The 14,131-nt window shown below is 47.6% G+C and overlaps 1 pseudogene; it reads left to right on the forward strand.

Moving 5' to 3' along the window:
* Positions 1–14,131, forward strand: part of LOC127429043 (argininosuccinate lyase-like) — a 33,477-nt pseudogene that overhangs the window by 18,678 nt on the left and 668 nt on the right.

Here is a 14,131-nt window from a genome sequence, read left to right on the forward strand (position 1 = left end):
CAGTTCAGCAAAAGAGCGGCTTTCTTCCTCCCTGGGTCACATACCTGGTGCCTATGGTCGTCACCACAACTACCGTCCACGTTCTTTTTCTTGCAGAATTGGCGCTCCAGCGGTGCCCTTTCCGCCCCTGAGCGCCCAGCTGTGGCACATAGCTGCCCCCGATGTGGCAGCCTCCACGGGTTACGAGGACAGGCCTCTTCCTCCCCCGTCCCAGGCTGTTCCGGGGGTGGTCACAAGGAGCCAGGGAAGTGCTTCGATGTCCCTAGACTCAGCACGGCCACAACGTGCTGTGGCACCTCACGCTCCGCCCTGCCGCGAGGCCCCACCTGCCGGTACATCTGACGACGTTGTCCCCTTGGTTCCCCTCACGCGGAATTTAGACGCGTGGCTTGCGCTTTCCAATCCGTCGCGGTGGGTGATCCGGACCGTCCGACTCGGCTATGCGATTCAGTTCGCTAGGCGCCCGCCCAGGTTCAGTGGTATTTACTTCACCTTGGTCAAGGGCGAAAATGCTGCCACCCTGTGTGTGGAGATCGCTACCCTCCTACGGAATGACGTGATAGAACCTGTCCCTCCAGCCGAGATGAAGAAAGGGTTTTACAGCCCCTACTTCATTGTACCGAAAAAAGGCGGTGGGTTGCGGCCAACTTTGGACCTGCGAGTACTGAACCGGGCTTTACACAGACTCCCGTTCAAGATGCTGACGCAAAGACACATTCTGGCGAGCGTCCGGTATCAAGATTGGTTTGCGGAGGTAGACCTAAGGATGCGTACTTTCATGTATCGATCCTTCCTCGACACAGACCCTTCCTGCGGTTCGCGTTCGAGGGTCAGGCGTATCAGTACAAATTTCTCCCTTTCGGCCTGTCCCTGTCTCCTCGCGTCTTTACAAAGATCGCAGAGGCTGCCCTTGCCCCGTTCAGGGAGGTGGGCATTCGCATTCTCAACTATCTTGACGACTGGCTAATCCTAGCTCACTCTCGAGACGTGTTGTGCGCACACAGGGACCTGGTGCTCTCACACCTCAGCCGACTAGGGCTTCGGGTCAACTGGGAAAAGAGCAAGCTCCTCCCGGTTCAGAGCATCTCTTTTCTCGGTTTGGAGTTGGACTCAGTCTCCTTGACGGCGTGCCTTACGAACGAGTGCGCCCAGTTGGTGCTAGCCTGTTTGAAGGCATTCAAACAGGGAACAGCGGTTCCACTGAAACTTTTTCAGAGGCTCCTGGGGCATATGGCGTCCTCGGCGGTGGCCACCCCGCTCGGGTTGATGCATATGAGGCTGCTTCAACCCTGGCTCCAGACTCGAGTCCCGAGAAAGGCATGGTGCCACGGGACACACCGCATGGCCATTACGTCGGTCTGTCACCGTCTTTTCAGTCCTTGGACCGACCTCTCATTTTTACGAGCAGGTGTTTCTCTAGAACTGGTCTCCAGGCGCGTCGTGGTCACGACAGATGCCTCCAAAACGGGCTGGGGCGCTGTTTGCAACGGGCACACAGCCGCCGGCCTCTGGATGGGCCCGCGACTGCATTGGCACATCAACTGTCTCGAGTTATTGGCAATTCTGCTCGCCTTGCGGAGGTTCCGGCCGTTGATCCAGGGCAAGCACGTGTTAGTTTGGACGGACAGCACGGCAGCGGTAGCGTATGTCAACCACCAAGGTGGTCTGTGCTCTCGCTGTATGTCACAACTCACCCGCCGTCTCCTCCTCCGGAGTCAGCAGCACTTCAAGTCGCTGCGAGCCACTCACATCCCGGGCAACCTCAACACTACAGCGGACGCGCTGTCACGGCAGGTTTCCCTCAGGGGAGAGTGGAGATTCCACCCTCAGGTGGTCCAGCTGATTTGGAGTTGATTCGGACGGGCACAGGTGGACCTGTTCGCCTCCCAAGAATCCTCCCACTGCCCGCTCTGGTACACCCTTACCAAGGCTCCCCTCGGCATAGACGCGCTGGCACACAGCTGGCCCCCTGGCCTACGCAAATATTCGTTTCCCCCAGTGAGCCTGCTTGCACAGACCCTGTGCAAGGTCAGGGAGGATGAGGAGCAGGTTGTCCTGGTAGCACCCTACTGGCCCACCCAGACGTGGTGCTCGGACCTCACGCTCCTCGCGACAGCCCCCCCCCTGGCAAATTCCCCTGAGGAAGGACCTTCTTTCTCAGGGATGGGGCACCCTCTGGCACCCGCACCCAGACCTCTGGAATCTCCATGTCTGGTCCCTGGACGGTACGCGGAAGACCTAAGTGGTCTACCACCCGCGGTGGTAGACACGATCACTCAGGCTAGGGCCCCCTCTACGAGGCGCCTGTATGCCCTTAAGTGGCGTCTATTCGCTAAGTGGTGTTCTTCCCGACGCGAAGACCCCCAGAGATGCGCAGTCGGATCAGTGCTTTCCTTCCTGCAGGAGAGGTTGGAAGGGAGGCTGTCCCCTTCCACCTTGAAGGTGTACATTGCCGCCATAGCAGCACACCACAACGCAGTTGACGGTAAGTCCTTAGGGAAGCACGACCTGATCATCAGGTTCCTAAGAGGTGCCAGGAGGCTGAATCCCTCCAGACCGTGCCTCGTTCCCTCATGGGATCTCTCCGTAGTTCTTCAGGGTCTACAGAGAGCCCCCTTTGTGCCTTTGCAGTCAGATGAGCTTAAGGCACTCTCCTTGAAGACTGCCCTCCTGACTGCGCTCACTTCCATCAAGAGGGTAGGTGACCTGCAAGCGTTCTCTGTCAGCGAAACGTGCCTGGAGTTCGGTCCAGGTTACTCTGATCCTGAGACCCCGACCGGGCTATGTGCCAAAGGTTCCCACCACCCCTTTTAAGGACCAGGTGGTGAACCTGCAAGCGCTGCCCCAGGAGGAGGCAGACCCAGCCCTGTCGTTGCTGTGTCCGGTGCGCGCTTTACGCATCTATTTGGATCACACGCAGAGCTTTAGAGTCTCTGAGCAGCTCTTTGTCTGCTTTGGTGCACAGCGGAAAGGAAGCGCTGTCTCCAAGCAGAGGATTGCCCACTGGCTCGTTGATGCCATAACTATGGCATACCTCGCCCAAAACATGCCGCCCCCGGTAGGGCTACGAGCCCATTCTACCCGAGGTGTAGCGGCTTCCTGGGCCCTGGCCAGAGGTGCCTCTCTAACAGACATTTGCAGAGCAGCAGGCTTGGCAACACCTAACACCTTTGCAAGGTTCTACAACCTCCGGGTGGAACCGGTTTCATCCCAGGTAGTGGCACGCAACACAAGCGGATAAGCCCGGGATAGCTGGCCGGGTGTATCGCTTGCACATAGCGCCTTCCACCTCCCTTGGAGCTGAAGACGTGTGCTGTTAATTCCCAGTAGTGTTCACAAACTTTGTTCCCTGGTTGACTTCCTCCGAGCCCTGTGGCAGTCGAGTTTTCAGAGAGACTCACTGCCGGCCCAGTACACGCACTAACTAAGAGCCCTGTTCTGGGGTAGGTGCTCCGCATGTGGCGGTGCCCTGTAAGGCTAACCCCATGCGATATATTTCTTCTGCTTTTTCATTTCCCTGCTGGCAAACTGCGTCTTCCTTGGGCAGAGCCCCTCTGCCCCAGTCTCCATGTTTGTAGTAACTCCTCCCCCACTGGGCAGGATCTATCTTGAAGGCTCTCCACATGGTTGGAAAGACCATGCGACGTATTCTTCCACTTAAATATCCCCCCCTCTCTTTGGGCGAGGTGTGGTCTCCGCAGTGTCTTCCCCTTGGGAGGTACACCCCCCGACTAGCCCTGGCGGCCCAGTCGGATAATCCCCCTTCTTTTTTAGGGAGTGGAAAAAGAGAAGGGGAAAAGAAGCCACGACTGGGTTAAGCCTTTCTCTATCTTTGGGTAGTCGACTTGTCCCCAAAAAGGGCCGTTCGACACTCATAACTATGTTGGGGGAGGTTACGTGTCGACCTGGTGTGCTGGCTATGAGGTACACAGCAAGTCTGCCCACCACACACCGCCAGTTCACGTAACACAGTTCAGCCTTGTGGCATTTCATATAGGGACCCCTAGTGTCACTACATCGACACAACGTCGAGTGAGTGACAGATAGGGAATGTCATGGTTACTGGTGTAACCTCCGTTCCCTGATGGAGGGAACGAGACGTTGTGTCCCTCCTGCCACAACGCTGAACAACCCGCTGAAATGGCCGGACCTTATATTGGCTCCTCAGCATAAAACCTGAATGAGTGGTTGCATACCAGCTCCTTTTATACCCGTATGTCCGGGGGAGTGGCATGCAAATACCACTCGCCAATTTTCATTGGCCTTTTATCAAAGACCAGAAGTGTCCCGGGCTCCCAAGAGTGACCCCTAGTGTCACTACATCGACACAACGTCTCGTTCCCTCCATCAGGGAACGGAGGTTACACCAGTAACCATGACGATTTTCACGCACAACAGTCTCTAGAATTTACTCAGAATGGTGCCAAAAACAAAAAAACATCCAATGAGTGGCAGTTCTGTGGATGGAAATGCCGATAGATAGATAGATAGATAGATAGATAGATATACAGCTGTGTTGGACCATGATATTTGTATTTTTCATAAACTTCAAAAAACAAAAAGAGTTTAAAAAGAGTTGAGACATTTACTAGATTAAATTAAGTGCATTATCAAATTTCTTTTATTTTCACAGTTTGAATATGAATAACTGAGCTTTTTAAAAATGTCTGTTGCTGTAATTTTTCCAAAGAATGATGAGTGATGAATGGTCTAATGGCGAGTTCAAAATCAAACCTGGAGACGAGGATATACACACAGCCAATGAACGCATGCTGAAGGTTAAGTAAACCGTCTCCTCAGTGATTGTAAGACTTGTTTTAAGTGATTAATGCACCAATGCAAACGGAATGTAAAGTTACACATTTTAGTCAGGTTAACACTTGCATGCATTTTGTCATGCATTTGTTAATGAGAAGTCGATTGCAGAAAATATTTGGATTATGAAGTTATTTGGTCATCTTTTAATTTTGTTTAATGGAAACCAAAAATTCAAATCACTGTGTTCATATCCTCTTTTAAAGGAGATTATTGGTGATCCAGCTGGAAAGCTTCACACAGGCAGGAGCAGAAATGATCAGGTGGGTCTGTCTCGCACTGAATGGGACTTGAATTTAGTAGCTATCATTCAATATTTCGTAACAAACCTTGCTGTTGACTGAACTGTTTAGATTTGTTGTCATTTGTCACTTTCCATTTTCGGATTTGTTATAATTTCTTGCAGTCGTGCTACAGCTCTAAGCAGGGATGTGGAGTGACTAGAGGAAATCAGGAGAAGTGTTAATGTAATGCCTCTTGGAAGGTAAACACACTTCACACTTTGAATGGAATTCATTGAGATATATACACTATACTGAGATAAACACTGGCCAAATGTTTGTGGACACCCCCTTTTAATCATCATGTTTGGCTATTCCACTAATTCCAGTAAATATAAGTCTTGCTACAGCATACAGTGGCATTTAAACAAGTTGTGTGATTCTAACTTTGTTGTAACAGTTTGGGGAAGGCCCTCTTCTGTTTCAGCATAACAGTGCCCCTGTGTACAGGTCGAGGTCTATAAAGAAATAATGTACTGAGTCTGGTGTAAGACAACTTGACTGGCCTGCACAAAGCCCATACCTGAACCCCACTAAACAGCTTTGGGATGCTCTTATGTCTAAATGGGAGCAAATCAATGCAGCTATATTCCAACATCAAGAGGAAGAATGGAAGATGTTATAGCAGCAAAGAGTGGGATTGTTCCCTATGTTTTTGTTGTTGTTGTTTTTGGATTTTCTCCCTTTTTCTCCCCAATTTGAAATGCCCAATTCCCAACTTGCTTTAGGTCCTCATGGTGGTGTAGTGACTCGCCTCAATCTGGGTGGTGGAGGATGAAACATAGTTGCCTCCGCGTCTGCGACTGTCAGCCCACGCGTATTATCACGTGGCTTGTTGAGCACGTTACCACGGAGACATAGCGCGTGTGGAGACTTCACACTATTCTCTGCGACATCCACACACAACTCACCACATGCCCCACAGAGAGCGAGAACCACATTATAGCAACCACGAGGAGGTTACCCCATGTGACTCCACCCTCCCTAGCAACCGGGCCAATTTGGTTGCTTAGGAGACCTGGCTGGAGTCACTCAGCACGCCCTGGATTCGAACTCGCGACTCCAGGGGTGGTAGTCAGCGTCTTTACTCGCTGAGCTACCCAGGCCCCTGTTCCTTTGGCCAGATAATGTATCATACTGTTTGTCAGTGATTTCCAAGGGATAGTTTAGGGATAGTTCCACTAAAAAGGAAACTTCTGTCATCATTTACTTACCCTCATGTTTTTCCAAACCCATATGACTTTCTCCTTTGGAACTCCAAAGTAGATCGTAGGCATTAGCCTAAGTCACCATTTACTTTCAATGCATCTTTTCATTTAAGTGGATGGTGACTGATGCTAATATTATGCTTTACAGCTCTTTTTGTGTTCCACAGAAGAAAAAAGCATTTGAGTCAGAGGAGTTGAACGTGCATATAATGTGTTTGTGTGTGTGTGTGTGTTTTGTCCTTGCAGTGGAGCCATTGCTGGGAATCCCTTCAACATCGATAGAGAAGTTCTGCATGAAGGTTAACAGAATTTTACGAATATGGTTTCCTGTTATTCAGTTTTTATATTAAAGATTAATGTGTTTTTATTGTAAGGTTTTCTCTCTGTCCAATTATTATGATATAATTAGTAAATCTGTGAAGTCTGCACTTGTGCTATATGTTTGTGTTTACAGGTCAAAAATTTGTCACCTATTTGCATTTCTTCATCAGATTTTTTTTTTATCTCTCCCCAGAACTAAATTTAGAAAAGATCAGTATTAAGAGCATGGATGCAACTGGACAGAGGGATTTTGTAGGTATGTTTAAGCACATTTGCTGCAATAATCATCTCAGCATATTATAATTAGTTTGGCTTGACAGAGCCCGGAGAGTTGTACAGATTTTGTTTAGGTTTATTAATTGAAACACCTCCTATAGCTTTCAAGCTACATCCACCAAACTCGGCACAGGCCTTCAGACTGATCAGAATAACCTTTTTCACAAAGAGGACCATTAAAAATGAAATAAATCTCATAGACTTACATTTACGTAATTTTCAAACTTTTTTTGATTGTTAATTCAAACTCCAACTGACAAAAAAATTCAAAATGTTAACAATCATACATAAGGCCTGCCATATGGCTTTAAAGGAATATTCTGGGTTCAATACAAGTTAAGTTCTATTGACAGCATTTGTGGCATAATATTGATTACCACAAAAATTTATTTTGACTTATCCCTCCTTTAAAAAAGCAAAAATCGAGGTTACAGTGAGGCACTTACAATGGAAGTGGGGGACAATTGGAGGGTTTTAACACAGAAATGTGAAGCTTATAATTTTATAAAAGAACTTACATTAATTCTTCTGTTCAAACATGTGTATTATTTGAGCTGAAAAGTTGTTTAAATCATCATTTGTACAGTCGTTTTAGGATTTGTTGACGTTGCATCATTACTGCAACGAAGGTGTCAAATTGACTATAACTACACATAAAAGGTTAGAAAGCTGTTACAATAAAATCATGTTAACACTCACATTGTTACGTCTTGTGTCTATATTATTAAAACTATGAGTATTTTAATGTTTATGGATTGGCCCCATTCACACCCATTGTAAGTGCCTCACTGGAACCCAGATTTTTGCTTTTTTCAGGTGGGGCAAGTCAAAATAAAGTTTTGTGGTAATCAATATTATGCCACAAATGCTGTCAATTATGTTCAACTTGTATTGAGCCCGGAATATTCCTATACATATCTGTCTTTCTGTAGGTTTATCTAAAGGTCTGCTTGACCTATTTTGTCTTGCTGTCAGTCTGTCCATATTTTTCAGACAAGGTTTTGTCAACTTTACCTGTCTAGTTAACTTTAAAACTTCACTGTTTTTGTATAGCGGAGTTTCTCTTCTGAGGATCAATGTGTCTCACACCTCAGCAAGATGGCAGAGGATCTGATTTTATATAATACCAAGGAGTTCTTCTTCATCACTCTGTCTGATGCATACAGGTAAGTTCAGCACATGTACCTAACACGCATATAAGGAGTCTAGATTTCAGATTGAAGAGATATCATTCATTTGCAGAGCCACAAGCAGCTTGTAGCTTTGAGACCCCTGACATTTTGGAGCATTAAGACCCTTTCACACTGGACATGAGGTGAAAAAGCGAGATTAATTGTATTAAAGGGGTGTACACATAGGACATGTTCATGCATTCTGTATGCGTTCATTCCTTCAATATCAAGCGACCACTTTTTGTCTTATAGCAAAGAGTTAATATCCAACAACATTTGTTGCCCAATGGTTTAAATGGTACACTGTATATGCCCCCTAATACCCAATAATGTCACAGCAGACACAGCTCATTAGTTTGAAGCCCTAAGGTAAGAGTATTACTCCTTACATTTATTACCATGCGCTTCGCTATGTTTGCCCTACATGTACAAACATTTCCATCTTAAAACAACTGGAGCTTATGGCTTTAAGCTGCAGGCACAACAGTATTGCAAATGAATGGGTCTTGGTTCAAGTTACTTTTATGGTACACTTATCATCTCAGTTAAGCTCCACAGCTTGACTGAATGACTGTAAGAAATGTACTAACAGTGTACTTGATTGTACGTGTTCATGGCTCATGCCATCACACACTTTCCATTGTTAAAGCACAGTTATATATTCTTTTCATATCTTCATTCTTTATGACCTATGAAATGTACTGTTTGCTTCTGATTAATGGTGCTCGCTAAGGCAAGCATCATTGTAACTATTGCTCATACTTAGGTTGGGGATTTGAACAAACCTCTTCCTTAAGGATTAATCCTGGGCATGTATGCTTTTTATAGCTATTTGACTTGAGATGTCTCTTTGAGTAACAATAAAACAGATACAAAAAAATACGATTAACAATTGTTGAAGGAGGGACCTGAGCCATATCTAAGGATAAGAGTATTATAGAGACTTGAGGAAGGGCTCTTTTGTCTTTGGCCAGTAAGCAACCACCTAGTACCCACCAAGAACACCCAAGCAACCACATAGCAACACCCTGGCAACCTAACTGTGAAGTGGGACGTGGTCATGTGTCTGTCACTGGGGAGAGAGGAAGTGGTAAGGGCCGTCACCTGGTGATTAATGACGCGTAACACCTGTGTCTCGTTACAGTGACGACGGAGATGGGCTTGAAAAGCTGCCGAGAATGCCAGTGAGGGTGAGAGAGTTGCGTGAAGCTGAAAAACCACTTCTTTATTTGTAAAGCTGAATCTTTATTTGTGAAGCTGAAAAGCCTAATCTTTATTTGTGAAGCTGAAAAGCCTGTTCGCTGTTTGTGAAGCTGAAAAGCCTGTCCCTTGTTTGTGAAGCTGAAATGCTTGAATAAAAGCTGTTCTACCTGGACTGCCACCCCACTCCCCACTTTCTTCTTGCTGGAACCTTTACACTGGTGCCGAAACCCAGGAATCGATGGAAGACTGGTCGCCATGGACACCTCACCGCTGGGCGAAGTCATCCGCACCCTGGCTAGCATCCAGGAGACCCATCACCAAGCCCTGCTTGCCCAGGAGAGATGTTTCCAGGAGCTCCTCCAGGCCCAGGCTGAGGATCGGCAGGCTCTACGGAGCTGGCTAGCTCCAGGCGGATCCTCCGCCGCGAACCTCCTCCTGACGAAGATGGGCCCTAGCCGGGGAAGGGCGTGGTATAGAGGACATAATAGAGCTGATGGTGCTGGAGCAGCTGACCTTTCGACTGCCCAGGAAAACTGCAGAATGGGTCCAGTGCCATCGGCCCATGCCATCCAGCTGGCCGAAGCCCACATGGTGGCCTACCCCGAAGCCGGTGAGCAGTCCAAGTCTCTCTCTCTCTCTCTCTCTCTCTCTCTGTCTCTCTCCCTGTTACTCCCCCTCCTGCCCCTCCCTCTCCACCCTCCGGTCCTGTTCCCGCTCCCCGGAAACGGCTTCCCTCTAGAGCAGTTGCGTGACAATACCCTTAGGCACGCCTTTGACCAAGTGAGAGTAATCGATGGCCAGCAGGTCCAGCCTGACGTCGCCCTCACATATATATATACTTTTCAATTATTAGGGACCAGTTGTATCGAGTGACGCAGGACTCAAACCCATGAAAATACAACCCAGTTATTAGTCCAGAGGAGCCGTCGGGAAACCCTTTTCCAGGCGGCTCACCACAATCCTATGGCGGGTCACTTAGGACAAGAAAGAACACTACACTGTCTAATGGCCTGCTTTTATTGGCCGGGCATTCGCGGAGATGTGCGCAGATGGTGTGCGGCATGCTGCGAATGTCTGTTGGTGAATCCACCAGCCACCCCAATACCGCCATTGCACCCGTTACTGCTAATCAAGGCCCCCTTCGAAAGAATTGGCATGGACCTCGTCGGGCCATTAGAACGGTTAGCATGTGGATATCGGTTTTTGTTAGTCCTGGTGGATTACGCAATGCGATATCCGGAAGCAGTGCCCCTGCGCAACATCTTAGCAGGCAGTGTTGTGGAGGCACTCTTCAAAATTATCTCCCGGGTGGGGATTCCGAAAGAAATCCTCACCGACCAGGGCACTACGTTTATGTCATGCACACTATGAAAACTTTATGAATTGCCAGGGATTAAATCGATTCGCACCAGCGTTTATCACCTGCAAACTGACGGGCTGGTGGAATGATTTAATCGCTCCCTAAAAAACATGATTCTTAACTTTGTACATGAGGACACTAGAAATTGGGACAAGTGGCTGGACCCCCTATTATTTGCAGTCAGGGAGGTCCCAAAAGCCTCCACGGGGTTTTCCCACTTCGAGCTCCTGTATGGACAGTGCTTGATGTCATATGGGATGTGTGTGAGGAGGGACCTTCCCAGAGCAAAAATGAAATTCAGTATGTCCTTGATCTTCGAGCAAAGCTACACACACTGGGTCAGTTGTCACAACAGAATTTGCTCCAAGCTCAAGAGACACAAAGCCGTATAATAGGGGTGCCCAGCTACGAGAATTTGTACCGGGAGACAAAGTACTTGTATTACCCCCCACATCGAGCTTGAAATTACTCGGCAAGTGGCAAGGACCCTTTGAGGTTACACGGCGAGTCAGGGACCTCGAGTATGAAGTTAAACAAACGGATAGAGGCGGGGCACATAAAATTTACCACCTCAACCTCCTTAAATTATGGAGAGAGGTGGTCCCAGTGTCCATGGAGACGGTAGTTCCGGAGAAGGCGGAGCTCAGGCCAGAGGTGAAGTTCAAAGCCAATCCATTCACCCCAGTCCCTTGTGGAGACCACCTCTCGCCATCCAAGCTCACGGAGGTGGCCAGGTTGCAAAAAGAGTTTGCGGACATGTTCTCTTCTCTTCCAGGTCAGACTAACCTCATTCAACACCATATCGAAACCCCACTGGGAGTGGTAGTGTGTAGTCGGCCATACCGCATAGAAGAAAAAGGTGATTCGGGACGAATTAGAGGCAATACTCGAGATGGGGATAATAGAAGAATCGCACAGCGATCGGGTGAGCCCGGTTGTTCTTGCACCTAAGAGTGACGGGTCAGTCCGGTTCTGTGTTGATTACCAGAAAGTCAACGCGGTGTCTAAATTTGATGTGTACCCAATGCCCCGAATTTACGAACTGCTCGATCGGTTGGGTGCGGCTCAATTTTATTCGACACTGGATTTAACTAAGGGATATTGGCAGATCCCCTTAACTCCATTATCCTGAGAAAAAATGGCCTTTTCCACACCGTTCGGATTACACCAATTCGTCACTCTTCCGTTTGGTTTGTTCGGGGCTCCCGCCATGTTCCAGAGCCTAATGGATAAGATCCTCCAGCCACACGCTGCGTATGCCACTGCCTACTTAGATGATATCATTATATACAGTAATGATTGGCAGAGGCATATGCAGCATCTGAGAGCTGTCCTGAGGTCGCTGAGGCGGGCGGGGCTCACGGCAAACCCGAAAAAGTGCGCAATTGGGTGGGTGGAAGTACGGTATCTGGGCTTCCACTTGGGTCATGGGCAGGTACGTCCCCAAATTGATAAGAATGCAGCAATAGCGGTCTGCCCATGTCCCAAGTCCAGTTCATGGGGCTGGCTGGCTATTACAGAAGGTTTGTTCCTAATTTTTCAGATTTGCACTAAAAAGGAGGGCACCAGATCCGGTCCAGTGGATGGAGGCGTGCCAACAGGCTTTCACGAGAGTGAAATCTGCACTCTGTGGCGGGCCGATTTTACTTGCTCCTAACTTCTCTCTCCCCTTTATATTACAGACGGATGCATCAGAGAGAGGGTTGGGGGCCGTGCTCTCGCAGGAGGTAGAGGGTGTAGAGCGTCCTGTGCTGTACATTAGTCGTAAGCTCTCTTTTAGAGAGACTAAGTACAGCACCATCGAGAAAGAATGCCTTGCCATCAAGTGGGCAGTCCTAACCCTCTGCTACAACCTGCTGTGGCGGGTCTTCATCCTCCACTCGGATCACACCCCGCTTCAGTCACTCCACCACATGAAGGATACCAATGCGCGGATCACTCATTGGTACCTGGCACTTCAGCCCTTCAAATTTAAGGTAGTCCACAGATGGTTGTGGCTGATTTCCTCTCCAGGAATGGAGGGGGGGGGAGTTGGCAGGCCGGATGTTGGGCGGTGGGGGTATGTGGAGTGGGACGTGGTCATGTGTCTGTCACTGGGGAGAGAAGAAGCGGGAAGGGCAATCACCTGGTAATTAATGATGCGTAACACCTGTGTCTAGTTACAGTGACAATAGAGATGGGCTTGAAAAGCTGCCGAGAATGCCAGTGAGGGAGAGAGAGTTGCGTGAAGCTGAAAAACCACTTCTTTATTTGTAAAGCTGAATTTTTATTTGTGAAGTTGAAAAGCCTGATCTTTATTTGTGAAGCTGAAAAGCCTGTTCGCTGTTTGTGAAGCTGAAAAGCCTGTCCCTTGTTTGTGAAGCTGAAACGCTTGAATAAAAGCTGTTCTACCTGGACTGCCACCCCACTTCCTGCTTTCTTCTTGCTGGAACCTTTACACTAACCAAACACCCTACTCTAAATTTGTGATGCCAAAAACATTTTCTACAATGTAAAATGTAAAAGACTAGTTTATCATGTACATACCTTAACCACAAGGTATTCACATAATTATTGCCTATCAATTATACCATAATGGTTTTAGAAAAGCAGCTTACCTGCCAAAGAGTGATGGATGCAATGTTTTAGCTTAAATTGGTTGATGATACACAATACGGTGGCCTCGGGACACGGATACCCAGTGCTCTGAACAAATATCTGTCCACAAGCTGTCTCGTGTACTGAGAGATTCCATCCACTTCTGTCTGCTTTGTATGTGTGCCTAGTGTGTGTAGCTAGTCAGAGCTGTTTTTTGTGTTTGGGTGAGCAGCACGGGGAGCAGCCTGATGCCTCAGAAGAAGAACGCAGACAGCCTGGAGCTCATCCACAGCAAAACAGGATGAGTTTTTGGCAGAGTAAGACACAACACTTACTAATGAACCCAACAAGGAAACAAGATAATAATAAACAGTAATTAGCAATATGAACACCCCTTATTGCTTTATTTTACTACAAAAACTTTCAGTCATTGTTATTGTATCTAAGTTAAGTCCCATTGTGTTGCAGTGTGCAGGGTTTCTATTGACTCTCAAGGGCTTTCCAAGCACATACAACAAAGACCTACAGGTACACACATAATAGACAGAGAATTACACTATTTAACTTCAAAACATTCTCTAATAGTACGTTTTGACCACAGGAGGATAAGGAGGCCATGTTTGACACCTGTGACACCGTACACGCTGTGCTGCTGGTGGCCTCAGGCGTCATTTCAACTCTAGAGGTGAGAGACAGGTTATACCAAAAGTTAATGTTGCTTTGTCATGGACAATGGCAATCAAGAAGCAAACTGTTTCCTCAGTTAAATAGTAAGCAGTTTACTGTTTGCAAAGAGATGGAAAACATGTTTGATGCATGTAGTTGTCTATTGTCATTCTGTAAATTGAGCAATACAAGGAATTGTTTTTGTTTCATTTCCTCTTTCTTTATCGCTAAAACCTGAGTGGCAGATCTTGG

The sequence above is a fragment of the Myxocyprinus asiaticus genome, chromosome 38 (assembly GCF_019703515.2).
Source record: "Myxocyprinus asiaticus isolate MX2 ecotype Aquarium Trade chromosome 38, UBuf_Myxa_2, whole genome shotgun sequence".
In the NCBI taxonomy this organism is placed as follows: Eukaryota; Metazoa; Chordata; class Actinopteri; order Cypriniformes; family Catostomidae; genus Myxocyprinus; species Myxocyprinus asiaticus.